The 17227-nt window shown below is 38.0% G+C and overlaps 1 protein-coding gene across 4 annotated transcripts in view; it reads left to right on the forward strand.

The window, feature by feature from the left end:
* The window catches only part of ZBTB20 (zinc finger and BTB domain containing 20), a 445196-nt gene that overhangs the window by 121100 nt on the left and 306869 nt on the right, over positions 1-17227 (forward strand). For all 4 annotated transcript variants that reach the window (XM_030955850.1, XM_030955680.1, XM_030955758.1 and 1 more), the window contains exon 4: positions 11962-12037. The gene's annotated coding sequence lies outside the window, so the exon portion shown is untranslated. The remainder of the gene's footprint in view (positions 1-11961; positions 12038-17227) is intronic.

Here is a 17227-nt window from a genome sequence, read left to right on the forward strand (position 1 = left end):
TAAATATCCAGAAAATTAGGAGAGATTTGTTTCACTTTTCCTGTACTATCTGTGACTTACTGAAATTTGCCATAAGAGAAACAGATTACTTAAGCTGACTTGCTTGGGGTGTTTTTGGTCATACACTGGCAAATTTGTAAAAAGTAAAGCATGAAGGCTTTTTTAGTTCCTGCCACCTGTCTGTAATGTATGCTGGAGCCTTCTTTTCTTATTTGATCATGGGATGCAACACATGAACCATGCAGTGAGAAGCTGGCTCTTGGCATCAGTTACAGCAAACAAGTATTTAAAAGTCTGGTAAGTCAAGCCAGCTTAAAGCTTAAAAGCAAACCTTTGCTAGACTGGCATTTGTTAGCAATACATATAGCAAATAGTTCTTAATCATTATTAGCTATTAGCACTGTATATTCAAACAGTTGGTTGTTAAGATCCCGTATTTTTCCAAGCATTGCTTAAAAACTTGCATCTAGAAAATTAACAAACAGTATTTTGACCAGCTGGAAGAATAAAAATCACTCTGATTCTTAACACCTTTAAGTTTAATATTAGATATAAACATCCAGTGTTCTGCACCCACCAAACCAGAAGTTGTCCACAATACCTTCCAATCAAATAGTATTGTAACATTCCATCTGCATTGGGACTGGATAAGAGAAAAGAAAAATAAGGATTCCTTAAAATTAAAAAATAGTAAAGGAAACTATGACAACATTATACTTGTAACCTGAACCATGTGAATTTTAAGTTTTCTTTTATAAACCATATCTGAGAAAATGAAAACATGAAATTTGCATAAAACATGACAAAATTTGGGATTGCTACAAATCTTGTCCCTCAGAGAGGCCTGCAATGTTAGGAAAACAAAAGAACACTTGCATTTTTTTATATATGTGTATATATATCTACGTGTGTATAAACAAAAACTTCCAAAGCAAAAGTGCAGAAGTTTCTTTTCAGTCTTCTTCTTCACCCGTCCCTACTTAGTCCTTTCAGACTCCTTTTTAGAGAAAACAAAAAAAAAGGCACAGATTTCAATTTTTTGCGTTGCAAACTCTCTTTGAAGATCGCTTCCACTTTAATGTTTCTGGCTTCTGGCTTTGAAACAATTGCCATTTTACCTAAAAGGGCAACGTGTTTACAGATTCTGTGTGAAATAATTTTCAAGAGTAATGTGTTTCCTGACCATTTCTATTTTTAGCACAGTGATAGCTCAAAGCTAAGAACACTTACTGATTGAAACTGTACTTTTAGTAACTTAAGGATGGGGCTCTTTCTTTTTTCCTGATATGGACACATCTAATGTGGGAGACATCCTAGGAAATGAGAGACAATTCTCCTCTTATTCATAGATGTGAGGCTTCTCTCCCCTTCAGGTTAGCTTGTGTAGTTTTCTATTCAGGAACTAACTGGGGTTGCTTTCAGTGCAAAATTAAATCTTGAATGTTTTTAGATGGTTTTGCGGGGGATTTGTTGTTTTGTATTTTTGGGGCATGGGGTGGTGCTGGTGAAGTTTTTTTTCAGGTGAAGTTTAGGAACTGGAAATAAGGTGAGCCAGAGCAGTGTGACTAATGGTTTTTCTGCAGGCCATGAGCAAGAGTCTCACCAATGGTATGTGGACTGTCATCCTACTTTCAGACAAATTGTAGTAATGCATGACACTTCAGACGTCGTACAAATAGCAGTCTGGAACATTTCATTAGAATTTTAAGAACAACAAGGGGATGCAGATTTAATAGGCTAATATGCTTAAGTGGCCTTGGTACTATCTTATGTAAGATGGTAGCTTGCAGAGCTAGGAAATAATTCTGTACACATTTACTGTGTAGTAGTTCCTTGTTTTGGAACTTTAATGTGGCTTATAACTAAGAAAAAGATAATTTTTTTTCTGTAATTCACATTAGGGATACATTTATTTATTTCTGTGAACATCAGGCCCTTCTGTAATGGTTATTTATTGCAGTATATTCAATGCAGACTTCCAGTCAATGAGAACAGAAAGGAGATCACTGACTACATAAAACCCTAGGCTGGTTTCAGTTATAGCTCAGGAAATGGAAAGTTTCTTTCTTGCCCAAATATGAAGCTCAGTCAGTCAGAAAATACAGAGACATTAATGTCATGGGGCATTGTTAAAGAGTAAAAACTTCAGCTAAAAGAGAGAAATGCGTGAGGGAGAGTTTTGTGTCAGATGGCTACAGCAGAAGATCTGGCAACTGGACTTCAGAATTCTGCTCCAGCATCTCCAGAGCTGCTGGGAGAGTAATGTATCTGTTGTTGGCATCACTGAACCTCTTAATGGAAAAGAAAGCGTGTTTCTAAAGAATTTTGAGATTCAAGGAGGAAAGGCTGAATTTGTTGGAAATTTTAGCCCTGATAGTGTACCAATTGATTACAGGGACAGCTGACTACATGTAATTAAAACCAAACCTCCGTTCACTTGATGTTAAATAATATGGTATTTTATATAATAGTCTCTCTTAGTACACACAGATGCATAATGAGAATTTATAGGTACATGTGACTCCTAGAGTGTTCTTTTTATTGTAAACTGTTTCCCTAAATTTTGGCTTCTTATAGCATTTCATTCTTTTGCTTGCTTACATTAGAATAAATATCCAGCAATCTTTAAAAAGGTAGCACAGAGTGGAATAGCAGTTGGTGTTTTGTATCCTGGCAGGCTTCATGTATTTCACAAGTGCTTTTACTGTGGAAGGTACAGGTTCAAGTTCTGTTCCTTATGCATTGTTTAATGGTGCGGGGGGCAGCAGAGCATGAGATGGTTCCTCAGCACGTGCAAAGAAACTAGGCAGTTCCTCCCTGATAGACCCACTTCCTTTTTATAGTTATTTGTAGAGAAAATGCTTGAAGAGTGCTGAGTTCTTTCTGTGGGAGGTGCAGAGGAGGGAAAAAGAAGAGTTTTAGCTCTTCCATACAAATTACAGGTGGGTTCAAATTTGGTAAATGTGGTAAATGTAGATGCATCTCAGTTATGACAACAAAGGTCCTGAAGGATCTATCCTTTTAATTCTTTCAAGGCATATTGAAGAAATAAAAAATTTAGTTGTATAATATGCAAATGATCCTTTTCTATTTATGAATATTATTTTCACTGTCTCAGCAATTGGGCCTGAAATATTTTTCTGGGCTTCGTTGCAACATAAAGGCATTAGATCAAGAATGTTCCAAAATTCAGATTGGCTGGTATTTGATTATATCACCATGACTGAATGTTACCAGTTTTAAAATGCTTTTTTTTGTTGTTCAGGAAATTTTAAAACAGCTTTGATTTCAAACATGAAACTTGGCAAGTGACTAGTCCACAATGTGTTCTAATCACTTCTGGTATTTTGGAAAAGACTTGAAAAAGATTGAAGTTGTTATTTTATTAGAAATTTAGTTACCAGTTGCATATCTGAACTTCTCATCTTCTTTACCTGGAATGCAATTAGCATATGGTCTTGTAGACTTTACCCAGTGTTAGTGTTAACATGATGAAACTTAATTTTGTGTTTTTCTGTACACGGGTTTTTGTTAGAATTTTTTTTATTGCTAAAAAATGATGTACCAGTTTTAATTCTGTAGTTTGGTTGACTACCAGGAGGATACATTTGGTCTCATCTGTTTAAACATAGATTATGGAACAAGTTGCAAACCCAAACTTTTTTCTGCTAATAATAGCATTCTGTTATATGTTAGGTGTATTTTGGTTTTTTTGTTGGGCAAATGGAGCCAGAGTGAATTTTAGTCTTGGCACTTTGAGCAATTCAATTGTTGCAGAAACCCCACGAACCTGAGCTCATACCATGTACTCCTCATCTTAAGTATCTGAAGCAAAGATAAATATTACATAGATTTAAGTGTGTGCACTCCATATCTCAAGGTCCCTGGAATAACTACAAATATAATTTGTAATGGACCAGGCCAACCTCAGGGATGGATCTCAAAGGATGCTGAGGTCTCTGAATCTAGTCCTGCACTGTATTTAGATATACTTTGTCTTCAGAAGATAGTAGCCGTTCTTTTAGAAATCAATTTTAAACTTATCTAGTCATTATGCTGTTGCTTTATTAACTAGATTTTGCAGGATGTGGCTGACAGTATAAAAACTATTTTTCTTGTTTTTTACTAATATTGAAAGTAAATGGAAGATTGTTTTCTCCTTTTTTCTTCCAGATATTATTTCCGGTCCTGACACAGTGATTAGTTGAAATCATTGCTGATGTAGTATCTTTTTTTTTTTCTTCTGCATTGTTTCTGGGGAAAAAAATTACAATAGAGCTTTGCCAAATCACAGTGCAGGAACTGAACTTCCCTGAACTTTCATATAGTTCCAGCTGGGTTTGAATTTCTCTTCTTGTAGGATGATGTCTAATTAAACAAGAATTACAAGTATGGACTTTATTGGGAGGTATTTGAGAGCTTGCATCAATGTTACATTAAAAGTTTAAGCAGCAGATTTGTAGTACAGTCTAAAGGTCTCCAAGTCCTCTGGTATTATATTTGCAAAGATTTCTGAGATGAATGAAATTGGAGGGGGTTGGTAGCATTGTCCCTGTAATATTGAATCTCAATAGCCTGTACAATAAGATATTGTTCAGTATCCTCCTTGGGCCTTGAGCTTAATATGGCAGTTACATAAACTGAAATAATGTGAAACTTCTGGGCATGGTTTGTGCACGACGTTGTGCAAGATGGAGCTGGTTTTGGGATTCAGGTTAATGGCCTTCTGGCAAAAAACATAAATAATGTGCTGAAGTAAAAGACTGCATTGATTTCTGCTTTTGCATATGGTGGAATAAAATCTGTCAGTGTGTAATCTGGAAGAGGCCTCATACCACTTGTGATGCACCTGCTTGTATGAACTCAAAACTTAGCCTGTAGTCCTGACTTTGCTTTTTATTAATTTTATTTATTCTTAAAAGATAGCATGGCCCTTCTCACACATCAGAATCCCAAGTTCCTCCCAAGATAGACCTGTGGGTTTAAGGCTTCTGCTAAGGGTAGCACAACAGTGATGGACCTACTGTCCATCTAAAGTGTGGCGGAGCCACAGAAGCCACACTTCCACTCGCTGCTCCAGAGACCTGAAGTGGATATTTTCACCTCTAATTCTTTCCACTTCTCTGACATGAGACCCACAAATTCATGCCTCTCTGCTAATACACTTCCCTCCCTGTCTCTTTCTCCTGTGAAAGAAGTGTCACACCTTCATCCTATTCCCTTCTCTGCCTGCAGCAAGAAAGGAAAATGGGAGCTTTGCAGTGCAAGCAAGGCAGATTCTCACAGAGAAGACGGAGGGAAGCAGGTGTTGGTCAGAGGGAGATGGGAGAGGAGATCGGCTTAGTCTGCTGTGTGAGGGTAGAAGAAATACTGGAGATCTTGGGACAAGATCAAAGGTCCCAAAACCATAGATGATGGATTTCATAGGTGATTGAGATTACCAGGTGCAGTCTCCTGACGTCACATGTTAAGACAATGACCATGTGCAATAAGTCAAGAGGAGGAGTTGTGACAACTTTCCTAAATTTCTTACAGTTGAAAATGTGTAGCTTTCGCTCACTCACTCAATTTTGCTGTCTCAAGAAGGAGAGCATTAGAAGCTTTTTGGCCTTATTCTTGAAGGGGCACAAGTAAGCAGAGTCTCTGGTGCTGGGGGTGCGTTGTCCACACAAGGAAAGAGAAAAAGGCAGGACATAGTGAACTTCACATCCTGCTGATATGGGTGAGTTTATGCTGGAAATAGTCAACTGCTATGTTTAATTGCTCAGCACTTTGAAGTAGCTAGACTTCCAAATAAAGGTTTATCACTTTGACCTTTACTGCCATATGTCCCATGAGATTTACCCCTGCCCTGGGGCTTTTCATTTAATCTAAGTACATTACTTTTCATCCAGGATCTTGCCCCTTCACAAGTAAGGGTCAGGCTGAATTTTTTTGGGGCAGATCTGTGAAGGAAATGGAGAGGTAGTACCCATTTGAATGTACACAGTGTCTCTGTGGGGATAGTTCAATGTCATCTTCTGTACCAGAAATCAGCAACAAAATGGCTTTAGCTGTGCAGGGCAGTGGAAATTCAGGAAGTACAACTAAAAAAGTCCCCTATTTCCAAGGAAGACTTTAAGGATGTCATATGTGATTACTCTAAACTTTAAAATTTTAATCATTAGTACTGATAGTCTAATAAAATAGGCCAGATGATTGTCCCTTACCACAGTAATTGAAATATATTATTTTATTTTGCTTTCCAAGGGAGCAAATTTCACAACTCAGCCATACCAGTGCATAGTAACATGATGAAGTCAAACCAACACAGTGAAAACCTTCTATTTCTGAATTTGAAACAAAATTCTGTATTGGTTTTTGATAACTTTTTTTACATTTTAAGATACATTAAATACCACATAGTTCTGGCTTGTGCACATTACTTTAATCTTACAATTTTGATACCTTTCGCATTTGATGAATTTCTTTTTTCTGAATTATCTGTTTTGGATGCTGTCAATATTTACATTCTTTTTCTCATCTTTAATGAATCTCTGTAGTGATAATAATCCTAGCACCTATTGCTCAGCATCAGAGTAGATTCTTCTTTCTATTCTTTTGTAATACCACTGATTAATAACTCATTGCATCCTATCTGTCAGACAGTTTTTATCCATCTTATTGTAATAGTATTCAGACCATAATTCTCTAGTGCCTCTATGAGCTTCCTGTGTGGTACTGTGTCAAAGGCCTTGCTAAAATCCAAACAAATTATATCCACCACATTTCCTTTATCCACCCAGTTTGTCACCGCACTGAAATACCCATCACAATGAAACATTTATTGATGTAAGTTTCTCTGTTAAACCAGAATAAATGTGAAGGTTCTGCTGTGATTATGTGATAGAGCCTGCTTCTTAACAGGTATTATCATTTTATGCACTAAAGATAATATGAGCCATGGGAGATGATACCATTCAGCAGGAGCAGTGAGGCTGTGAAGATCAAAGTATTATGAACCTTGAAAAGAAGTGGGAGAAGCTTATATGCTACAATAGCTTGCAAAGGGCATAAGTAAAGTCTTCTAGCTGTATTCCAAGAGATGCTCAGCGAATATCAGCTTCAGAGCTGCTTCACAAAAAAAACTGTATCTTTAGAGAAAGAATTGTTTGGGCAAGGCCTTGTGAAAGCTGCATGCTGTCACTGTTCCTGTTCCTTGGGAACATAAACAGGATCTAGGGACAGCTTGTGCAAGAAAACAGTTGGAATAAGGAATATCATGGTTTTTAGCAGCCAACTTGATTACCATCATCGCCCCTGCGTAGGAAGAAAGCTTCAAGAGGTATTTAGAAGGATGCTGGGTCCCACCTAACTATAACAGAACTATCCATTAAACTCCTAAACACTGGGAGCCCAGGTCAGATCCTAAGTGCAGTTATAGAGACCAACTCTTCTGTGGGTTGAGAAGTTCAGCTCTCATATGCTTTCACAGCTGGGCTTCTCAAGTGCTTGTTGCTAACTCTGTTAGCAGGAGGAATAAATGAGGGGGATGGACTGTGCTGTTAAGGGATCCAACATATTTAACAGGTTTGAGAGCCCTTGTGATGAAATTGCATCCAGTACCTGTTTCCAAGTGACCATTAGAGTGGATTATGCATTGCAGCTTTTTTATAGAGTTGATTCTCTCTAACTTTTTGAAACTGAGATTACAAGGAGTCTCAGTCTTCACCCAAAGGCAGGTTTTATCATACCGGAACAAAAATAGTTCAAATACTTTTGGGGGATGTGGGGTGTGTGTGAATTGCAGCCAAAAATACACCTTTTTCCTGATTAAAATGCTTTTCTAGCTGAAACAGCCATAGTTAGGAAATTAAAATTTGTAATGGGTGTCATCTTCACTGAGAAAGTAAACTCGAAGGATGAATGCCATGGGGAAGACAAAATCTCTGTGGGCGTTCATGTTTGCAGCGAACCAATAACAGATAGAGATTTACCATTTTGACAAAGAAACCTTCAGTCTCCTGTTGTCCATTCCTGAAGTGGGAGGAACCCTTGATCCCAGCACAGTGCTGTAGGTTGTCCTCTGTTTCTATTCTGCCAGATTACAAAGCCCCCCCACAAACCTTGTGACTCTGGTTTGAGCCACAAATGGCTATGAGTTTGAAGGCAGAGCTGGAAGTAACATAAATTCCCGCATATGTTTGAAAGTGTAGTAAGACCTCCAATTCAAATTTTTTGAGAGGATTTTTCAATCACTGCTATTACTTTTTTTTTTCTTTTTTATTCTCTCCACTCAGGACAGGGAACAGGTGACAAAAGTAAAGCTGTTTATAGAGAGAAAAAGCAGTAAAGTATCTGTGTAAATAAGATTTGCTCTTTTGTTTTACCGGTGAACCTGAACAGAGCATTGTGCTGGTGTGTCTATACTGGTTCCAATTCCAGAGTTTGTATATTTTTTGCTAGATGAGGTACCTGTACAATTGACTTTCTTTTTTCATTTCTGTGACACAATTATTCTGGGCCATATCCTAAGTAATTATTTCGATTCTGAAGTTGGATTGAGGCCTCTTAACTGGCTCATGAATATTTTTTAATATTGTCCTGAAGGTAAAGAGCTTGTTTTTTCATTTGTGCGTGTCCATTTTTCTTCCAGTGTGCTCCCTTTCCCTCATTCCCTGGTTGTTGAAGACGAGTTCCTTAATATTATCAATGAGGTTTTTTCCTTGAGGAAGGACATCAGTGTTTTGCCTTCTTTGAATAGTTACTTGTGGCAGTGGCTTCATTGTTGATTTCCAGTTCAAGAAGTGAGCTTGAAAAAGATCAATTGACTGAGGTTGTAATTTCTATATCTAGAAATTTCTAAAATTTCTAAAGATATCAAAAAGTGTTGTAATATATTCTCCTCTAGTCTTCCTTGTCCTCGTAACTAATCAGCTGTGTACAACGCTAACTGCCCTGCTCCAGCTGAGTTAAGGTACTCAAGGAAAATCAAAGCTTTACAGATATGGAACTTCTTTATTGCTAAGAGTTTGCAGAAGGCTGACATCTTCTGAAATGTTTCCCCATTAAAAATTACATGTTTTTCCCTTCTCTTTAATTTTTTAGATTGAAGCAATCTGATCCTTATCAAAGTGGTGAATTAGACCATAACCATGAGTCAGGCAAACTACGGTCATGCAGGTCATGAAATATTGCTAATGAACTTCAGTCATTGTTGAGTTGGTAGCTTTCCTCTCACAGTTTTCACACTCTGAACAAGCTTTGTGGCAAGAAGGAATTGTGAGAAAGCAAAGTGAAACCTGTTTACCTTCTGATATTTGTTTTTCAAGCCTTTACTAAGAGGCAACACTTGCCTTGTTTTTAACACTTTATTCATAGGCCTCATTCCTGATCTGCCATACTCCTCATTCTTGCAATTCCAGCTCTTGGGCTTCTCTCAAGCAGAAGTTGATTGACTGTTCTTGGGCCATGTCTCTTTTCTTTCCACAAGGGGATTAGGGCACCCCTTTCACTTAACAATCGTGATCTCCTGCCCCACAAGTGTTAGGCATCCTCACCTGTGCGCAGGAAGGCACGCTCTTACAGAGGGCTTTTTCCGAGGCTCTGTTTCTTGTATTAGAAGAATCACGGTGTGTGCTAATTATGCCTGCCTTGAGGAGAGGGACCACTTTATCTGCAGGCACTATGTCCTCAGGCTAACTTACAAAGTAATGCCAAATGTTGCATTCCCTCCTTTCCCTTCCCAGTCAGAAAAACGTGGGCAAAGCACAAAAGACTTCATCTTAAAACCACTAGGAAGATACACAGAAGAACAGTTGTCAGGATTGTGCCCAGCATGGGAAGGAGGTGCTGTGCCTTTGTGCTTTGACAGGAGACACCCATGTGTTTCCTCGTTCTCTACAAAAAAAAAAAAAAAAACGGGAATTTTGGACAAAATTCACTGTGGCGAAGTCCATGCACCAATTTATTCCTATTTAGGTCATTGGAATAGGGCTTCTCTCTACTGGCTCTCTACACAGGGATACATTTCACCCTCAGTGAATGCTCTTTGTTTTCTCAGTTGAGGTCAGTTTTTCACTGCATTCATTAGAAGAAATAGCGTTGGATTTTAAATACTGCTGCCCCTCTCCTGCCCTGTCAGCAAGCCAGGCTTACAGTCCTGAAGATGTGGGAAAAGGGGTAAATTTGGAAGGGGGAGAAAGTGAAAGAAATGGAAGTTCAGAGGCTGAAACTGTTATCCCATATGTGGCAGTTGTGCTATTGCCTGCTGCTGATGGACTTACCAGTTTTTTGCCTGGATTTCTTCACTACCTTATTAGGTTTCTCTACCTTATCAGGTGTCAATCAGGAGAAAGAAGGAAAGTTGCTTGATATTACGTTGTCTAAAGGAAGAGGAACAGAGGAACATGTGTGTCAGGTGGTTCCTTCAGGAAAAATTTCATCCAAGCCTATAAAGGTTATCTTGTGGCAGCATCATCCTAGTGCCTCTATCAGAAGGCTCTTGTTCATTCAAATGCTCAAGAATTGTTTCTTCCTGTTCTGTCCACTTCTGTGCTCTCTGTTTTGCCTCCTGCTCTTCAATACCTCTGATCTTGACAGAGTGGGAAACTTAAACCAACAAATAAGTTTGTAAGCTTATTTTTGTTTGTGGTATAGGTGTGTGTATGAACATGTTTGTGTGAGAGTATATTGTCTGGTATGGTGCATTTTATTTTAAAGATCCATGAGGATGGATTGAGAAACCTCATATAAGACTGACATCTGAGGAATTGTATTTTTACTTATGGGAGAACAATGTAAAATTACACTTAGGAATTGCTCCCAGCCTGTGGTGCATTTAAAAACAGTATTAGATTTGCCGGGATTTATTTGACCGTCTCTGCGAGTGTGCTGCTGGTGAGGAGAATAGCTTTGACTTTGAATGGGGTAAATTAGGCAAGTTCTGCTGTCACCTTTTAAAAATAAAATTTAATGAAGTTTTGATTTGTTCCTTTAATGAGTCATTGGTACATTGTATGTGTCTGTGTATATTGCTGTATGGTTTGTTATTACGAGGCCAAATCCTGACAACTTATTGCAAAATTGTTTTAATTTATTATTAATATTTTTTTGTTTTTCTCATTTCTCCTGGTTTTGGAGCCTTTATAATTAGATATAATTAAAACCACAGGTTTTAAACTCCAGACTAATATTTAAACTCATATTTATGGTACAACCCCTGGAGTTTTATTGTCATTCCAACTATTTCAAGTGCATTTTGAAAAAAAAAATTTTTTTGCATCTGTTCGAATGCTGTGTCGGCAGCTACCACTTCTTAATCATCTGTTTTGCACAGTAATGTGACATTTATTTTACATGATAAGAAACCATACAGTTTTATAGATGAGCTATTTCATATCCCTTAACAAAGGGTTGCAAGGGACCTTTTGCCTTGTACACTTTAAAAACAGCTTTACTCTTTTTGAACTTGTCTTCCTCTGCTTCTCCATGCAACAGTCTGAAAGTGCTGCATGCTGTAGAACGAATTTGTAAAAAATGTTGTTGGCTGGCATTGTGTAAAACCATATTTTCCCTTTTGGTGCGTATGTTCTGGTCCTAGCAGTGTCCTTGTTTTGCTGAAATTAACATTTTTATCCTCACAGTCTTTGATATGTGGTGGTGTTTTTCTGTCTTTTTTAATTGTGGGGTTTTTTTTAATTAGTATAAGGTTGATTGTTAAAATTAAGTGGCAGAAGGCTTCTTTCCAAATTATTCAGAGATCTTTTGCTGAAGAAATATATTTTGCTACTCTCAATTGCTTTTTTCCCTTTTTCTTTCATTGCAAACTACTCTGGGAAGAGCTTCTTTTAACAAAAAAAAAGGCTACGCTTGACTGATAATGCATTGCTTTGGATGGTGAAACATTATGAAAGTTTAATTTTTAATTAAATCTGAAATACCAATTATAACTGAAAGAGATTTTAACCTGTTTCTTTTCAGACTGCCTGAAGTTACATTGTAGATGCTGAAATCACTGCACCTTAAAAACAAAAAGATTAAGCCACACTGCATTCCTGTAAGTAAAAGCTTTTCCGGTACCTTTTGTCCGTATTTTTCCTCTATATGCATCCAAAGTGTTAGCACAGTAGCTGGTCTTGGATAAAGGTCAGAGTCCCCTTGAATGGGATTTAGAAGTTCAAAGGATGTTTTATTTAAAAATTAAAAAGGAACTTACATCTTGCAGATCTTTAATTTCAGAGCACTGAATAGATCATTCTTTCCTGCTTTGTTTTGAATAGCATTAGGAATACTGTGCATCTCTGTTGACTTACAGTTGCTGTCGCTTTGTCAGAGAGGATTTCTGCACGTTGGTGCAGAGATAACAGAAAGTAGCAGAAGATTCCTTATAGCACAAAATACAGTTTATTCTCTTCTCATGATGTCGTAACAAATTCTTCTCCTTTGTATGAGAAAAAAACAAACAACTTTCTGATGACATCACAGGGGACTTCAGCTGCTTTAGGGTGCAGATGAAGGCAGAAATGCCTAATTCATCTCTGCTGTGACACAACAAAACAGTCAAAATAACATCTACTTCTCAGCAAGAAAGGAGTCTTTTTCTAAGAGCATAGTTGCTCCATAAATGCAAGTCAGATTGCACATCACTCTGATCTACCCTTATTTAGAATCTGTTTATTGAATGTATTTGGGTTAATAATTAAGATTTGGAACTTCAGTGACAACAACAGGCATGCAAAAGAGGATTGGAAAATACAGTAGATTCAGATACTCTTAATCAAATGAAATAATATATGAAAAAAATCCAGAATCTTGTAGAAAGAAGGAAAATTATCGATTTCAGTTGAACCGTACAAAGCTGTGGAATATTACAAAGCAAAGTCAGTTTGTTTTCTTGTTTAAGATCAAAATGTGCAGTCTGTAATGAAATCCAGAGCCTTCTTCCAAAGTGGTACTTTTATACTTCAGTTTTAAAATATTTTAACTATTAGAGAGGATTTATCATGCTTTTACCACCACCCCCTACCCCCCCTTTTTAATATATTTTAATGTTTTATTGTAAAGTAGCTGGAGGGTACAGTTACACTGTGGGCAGCTAAAGCCTTCCCCTCCAGCACGCAGCGCCAAGCATGACTCAGACAGGCAGATTGTGCCATTCTGGCTCTGCTCCACTCTGTTTTTACATTACTGGCAAGGGCCATGCCATTGTGTTGTTTAAATATTGTGTATTAACTGCAGGCTGTGGCCAGTGAATGGTATTTAACATTTTCTGCTCTTCATTGCTGAATGTGAGCAGCTTCCCTGGCCACCAGAGGTTAACCTTGCAATTACACTGGTGAGCCGAGTTGAAAACGGTCATGGATTTGCTGGGTTCAGCAGCAATTTAAAGGGAGGTGTTCAGGGGAAAATGGGGGAACTCTTCTGAATCTGTGAGTACCAAATTTCATGCTTCTCTTGCAATTTAGTGTGAACAACCAGGAAAATTTTTGTTGGAAAGCAGGAGTAATTCTCTTTCCAAAATGCAGCAGCAGTGTAAGAGTGAATTAAGGCAAGTTCTTTGAATCCTTAGGATCCAGATGGTCACTAAGTCCTGCATGGAGAGCCCAAGACAAAATAAGAGTAGCAATTGGTGCTGGCTGGGATGAGTTTTTTCCGTTATATGGGACTCTAGATTTTGAAGGGAAAATAAATACACAAGTGTAAAACTCATGTTCAGGAAATATTTTTTGTTTCATTTTTTTATCAGGAGTGTCAAGTGCATTCACACAGAGATGTTGAGCAGCTTTCTCAAGGTCCAAGTAAATCAGTGGTCAAACTGAGAATGGAGTGTGGGATCATGATTCCTAAGACTGTTCTGCCTAGGTCTTCTTTCCATTCCATGAAGTAAAGGCCCATATTTTTAATCCTTGAGTTTCTTGTATAATAGGTAAAAAAACCACAAACAAACAAACAAACAAACAAAAGAAACTACAACAGCAACAAAAAAACTCATGAACACCCCCAATTTTAAACTTGTAGCTGCTTTTAAGTTCTGCAGCCTTGGCATAGCCTGTCCCTGCAATACAGAAGAATAAGGTGAGGAGAGTTTTATATAAGCACGTAAATCCTGTAAAATGAGGATGTGGTTCTTGCTATACCTCTTGTCCGTGAAAATAGTTGCTTGATACAATAACAGTAGTGGCACTTTTGACAGAGGAAGGTATGCTTTAAGGACTTCTTTTGTTTCCTCTATGTTTGCTGTAATCAAGTGTTTCTAATTGTAAGATCGTTAAAAAGGTGAACTTGCCATTTGGGCTTTCCTGTATTAACCCAAAAACAGCAAAGAGGAAAGGCAAGCCATATCATGGTAGTTTTGTAATTTATTTCTTTAATTAAAGAGTGGAAATCTTGCTTTAATGTAGGAATGTCCCTGAAGTGAATGATTATTTTAAGATGAGCCAAATTTCATCTAATAAAAAATACTTGTTATGTGGCATTAGAAGAAGCATTAAGATACACATCACCTGAACATCTGCCAGACAATTGCATGAAAAACTCCTCTTGCTAAATGTGGGACAGATATTCTGCCAATGCAAAAGGTCTGTGGGCTGGATTCTTGCTATGTTGGGTTCTCTAAACTAAAGTAATCTGGGTTGATAGGCAAGCAGATCTTTTGAGGTCAATGGGGCTACTCAAATACTTAACTTTAAGGATGTGGTTTAGTACTTTGCTGTTTGCAACTAACCCCAAATAGGATTAAGTCAAGCACGAGGATGTACCTTTGCTCACACTCAGTGTCTGCATGATTTTGGAATGAGACAATGACAGCACACATATTGTGTGTGGAAGAAAAATATGTGCTTTCAAAGCAATAGTTTGAGTTACGTTGCCCCGGGCTGAGGGCAGTAAGGAGTATATGCCATGTAATTTTTGTTAACAGAGAGGTTGGTTTGTCAAGGGTTCAGCTTTACACAGCTTATCTGATCGGTGACCTAGAGATCTGGTGTTCTAATCTTTATGGGTACTGAGTGGATACTGATACTCATTATAGATAATGAGTGGCACTGGGCATGTCATTTAACCTCACTGTGCCTTGTTCAGCAGATCACTCTTTCAGTCTGGTTCAAACTGATACAGCTCTGTGAACATTACTGAATTTGTGAATTTGTGTTTGCAGAGCTCTTAGGAGATAAATAGTAACCATTGTTATTATAAATAAGTATGTTGTGTATACAAATCATGAGGAATAGTGATACAGCCACTCTTGGGGGTGATCTTTCACAACTCGCTTGTGCCTTTGTTTAATCCCATCACTCAAAAGTAGCAAGGCCAGCTCCAATTTTCAGAAGTATTTCTCATGTCACTCTTCTCACTTTTGAGTATTTTATTGTTCGTGTTCTCCCTCTGTTTCTTTGCTACTTTCCTCCATGCTGAGTTAACCTTGCATACCAAACTTTATTCCTTTTTTTTTTTTTGCATTATACAGCAGAGGCATTTGTGTAACCTCCAAATTACAGAGAGCAAATTCATTTTGTCTAGTGATTGTTTGCTGATGATGTATGAAACAGACAGAAGACAGTTTGAATTTTCATAAGTTCAATTGAGCTTGCAGGCATAAGGAAAGGAAGAGGCAGAACCCAAGCCAATGTGACACAGTAAGCTGGGATTCCAGAGTGCAGGCTGCATGTGTAGCGTCAGGATGTCAGGGCTGGGAAGGCCTTCGTCCATCACAGCTCTGCTTTTAGATGAAGGAAGAGTTTTGAAGCAACAAACAAGCACTACATGCACTACCATGTTCTTTTCAGTGCAAGAATCCTCATGATTCTTGATGGATCTGGGACCTGACCTTTCCTCCTATAACTTGATGTTTTAGCTAGAATTTCAGGTGGGCGAAGATGGGCTTGGAGTCCATTCCCAGTTCCTGGTCCTCTGACAGAATGCAGACTCTCATGAGTTTAAGCTTTTTTTTTTTTTTTTGATGCAGATATTGGCTTGTAGAAGCTGTGCTGCAAGTGTGAAATGAGTATGGAAGTGTGCTTGCTTTGAACAAAGATGAATGTCTTGGGGCCAGCTATCCCTGAGGAATAGCATTAGCACTAACAAAGAGAATTAATTTTGCCTTTTCCCCTTCCTTTACCAAGGCATTAATCCAGAAACTCATGGGGATAAATTCTGCCCTGATTTCTACCTGTGAAACCCCAGTGGAAATGTGGAGAGGTCAAAAATATTTGTCAAAGCAGAAATTGTCCTAGAGTTAAAATTGTGAAGAAAGCAGAAACTGGTTTCTGGCCCAGGGGCTAGAGAATATGTCGGAGCCTTACCTGGCATTACATGCTTCTGAAAGTGTTGGTTTTGTTGTACCTTAAGGAGAATAAACTAAAAAAAAAAAATTAAAAAATCTATTGAGTGAAAATTTATAATCAAGAGCACAGTGATTAATTGTTCTTCATGTCCACTGGGAGAAAGACCTAAAGAAATCAGTTCAATGAGCAGTGAAAATTACCAAGCTAGATATTAGGAGCCATGTTCTGACTGTAGGGGTTGTAAAGTGCTGGAACACACAACCTATGGGTATTATGGAAGCAGGGTAGGTTTCTTTTTAAAGGAATGGCTTGGAAGACCACCTCCCAGAGCATGCTGGAACTCCCCATAAGACAGAAGACCAAACTGGATGAGTTCTGTTACTCCCTGGCATTTTTCTGAATCAGTGTACTGTTTGGGAATGTTGGTATGTGGCAAGTACATTCCTGATTAATAAAGCCTAATGTTCCCGAAAGATCTCCAGGGTTCTCATTTTTCTGTCCTCTCATAACTGGAAAGCACACTGTCTCTTCAAAGATTTCATTGGGCTGCCAGCATTTTGCTTTGACCCTTCTTTTTTTGGAGAAGGATAGAGGAGGGAGTCACATAGACACAAGGACATTTTCAGTCGTCATGAGTCTGCAGGGGTTTCTTTCCAGTCAGTGCACAAATACTGATTTGTTTCAGTTACTGGTTTTCAAAATTTGGATTAATGGAGACACTCCAGGTATTGCCTGATACAGGCTCCTCTGATAAAGAATATGGAGACAGTTGAAAGTTGCAAATAGGATTGATGATCAGAGCAAATATGTAATGAGGCTGGAGTAAAGCCTGCTACAAAAAGGTAAATGTCTCAGGAGATTAGGAGCTTTGTAATTGTTGCTCTTTTCTTATGATTGCCTCTGTTTTCTGAATTTTCATGCAAACATCCTAGAAAGATGTTTTCACTTAATGAAACTGCAAATCT

Source organism: Camarhynchus parvulus, chromosome 1, assembly GCF_901933205.1.
Source record: "Camarhynchus parvulus chromosome 1, STF_HiC, whole genome shotgun sequence".
Classification (NCBI taxonomy): Eukaryota; Metazoa; Chordata; class Aves; order Passeriformes; family Thraupidae; genus Camarhynchus; species Camarhynchus parvulus.